This window comes from Bidens hawaiensis, unplaced genomic scaffold (genome assembly GCF_021521415.1).
Source record: "Bidens hawaiensis isolate Kalapana, Puna unplaced genomic scaffold, B.hawaiensis_p1.1 tig00005823_1, whole genome shotgun sequence".
Lineage (NCBI taxonomy): Eukaryota > Viridiplantae > Streptophyta > Magnoliopsida > Asterales > Asteraceae > Bidens > Bidens hawaiensis.
Window position 1 is genome coordinate 318,571 of NW_027491384.1, and position 2,048 is coordinate 320,618.

Consider the following 2,048-nt stretch of genomic DNA (forward strand, 5'->3'; position numbering starts at 1 on the left):
ACCGTTAAATTTAATGAAATCATAGCCGGCGACCTTCCAATTCATCTCAGGCTTGCCTCCGACGACATAGTTAATTGCAATTAATATGAAATCAATACTATTAAACGGGCATCTCAACCGACTGACCCTCATCCGTTACCGCACTTTGTTGAGACGTTAAATCAATTGTATTAATCATCTTATCCAACTGATACTATCTAGGATTGCATGGATGATTGCCGATGCTGGATTTTTTCAAGCTCTTTGTCGATTCCGCCTACTGAAAAGAAAAAACGTAAGATCACCATAGGTCTCAATCTATAACTCAAAACTCCATTACTAATTGTTTTATTATATTGGGTTCCCAAATCTGAAATTAGGGTTATTATGTGTACCCATTTGTTCAATTTCATCATTTGATTGAGTGCATTTGATGTTTGAGTGTACAAAAAAATGTTTGCCGATCAACCCATCGTCGGCCCGTATTGACTCTTTATACAACATAAACTTAGTTTCTTTTAACTTATAAATATTTGATATTATAGTCTGAAGACGAGAGGGAAATGTGTGCAAGAACCATTTACTACATCAACTTCGATAGGAAGGTAAATTCCTTACTTTTTTTATTCTATACATGAATGTTTTTCTAACAATGGTTATAATTATATTTTTTTTAAATCGAGTTACTCAGGCAGATGTTGAACTCTTCTTTGAATCACTCTGTTGCGAGGTATGTGGCTGCCCATTTTTAAAAAGTCCAAAAAATCTACTCTTATTGATAAATTCATTTTTTGTAACCACATGTTATGGAATTTATTATTTCTAGGTTTATTGCTTATGATGCATATTTGCATTATGTGCTTACCCGACAAGTTACGAGAGTAAACGGGCTTCACTTATTGACGTTGATCAGGTTTGTGATTTTTGACGAGTCTAAAGAAGCTTATTATATCTGTAACTTTGGTTCATTGCACCTTTGGATGTACATACTATTATATTAAGTTTTGATAAAAATAGTTAGATAATATATATTGTTTATTAAAACTGTAATTTTAAATATGAACATTAAGTTTTAAAATTGTAGATAAATATATAAGCAAGTAACTGAAACAATAAACGAGTGAAGCCCAAGCCGAGTTCAGGTCCGAAAATACACATGAGTTGAATATGAGCTCTAGAAATATAGCTCCCTTATGTTAAACGAGTTGAGCCTAGGCTTTGGTCAACTTATTAGTCATTTACACCCACTATGTTAAACGATTGGTTCGTTTATATGACAAGTATTAATATGTAAAACGACACCTTTTATTTGTTTACCTTCTAAAATTATTGATTGCTTAGTACGAGTGACTTTTTTTAGGCTGCTGACATCGACCATCTTGCTGCTGCGTTTTTTTTTTCAACTAATAACAATCAATTCAAGATACTTTCTTGTACTTCAATACTTGTACTACCTTGCACAGGTAATATAACTTTCTTTCTTTATGGCAATTACTCGAAAGGCATTTTGGGTATTATTGGGAGTGTGAAAGATGTTAACATCATTTCTGATATACTGGATTGAAGGTGTGGTGGTTTTCTTACATGATTAGCCCATATGTTTTCAACAATGCATATTTTATTAAGACTGTTTAGTCATTTGAAAGTATTGCAAGAATCTAACAAATTTTGAAACTTTCATATGGATAGAACTCGTAGGGGTGTGCAAAGAAACCAAAAAAACCAATCTAAAACTGAATAAACCGACAAATCCAAACTGAAAATTGAACCGAAACAAAAACCGACGGTTCGGTTTTATGTTTTTGTAAAACCGAAACTAACGGCTCGATTTTTTTTCGTGTAATAAAAACCAAGCCGAACCGAATTTCTATATTTTTATTTTTATTTTACATGATTTATAAGAATTGAATAAATAGTTAACAATTAATAAAATTAACTATACCAAAACTCATTATTTTTGGTCAACTTTCTTTTCGGCCTAAAATTTTCAACTTCAAATGGTAACAACCAAAACCAAAACAAAAACCGAAAAACCAAAACTGATAAAAAACAAGACTGAACGGTTTCAA

The 2,048-nt window shown here is 31.9% G+C and overlaps 1 long non-coding RNA gene across 1 annotated transcript; it reads left to right on the forward strand.

Annotated features, from left to right (window-relative positions):
• The first annotated feature begins 529 nt into the window (after positions 1–529).
• On the forward strand, positions 530–1,293 carry LOC143630773 (uncharacterized). The gene is made up of 3 exons (XR_013153236.1): positions 530–584; positions 671–709; positions 806–1,293. It is a non-coding gene; the product is annotated as an uncharacterized LOC143630773 (long non-coding RNA).
• The last annotated feature ends 755 nt before the right edge of the window (positions 1,294–2,048 follow it).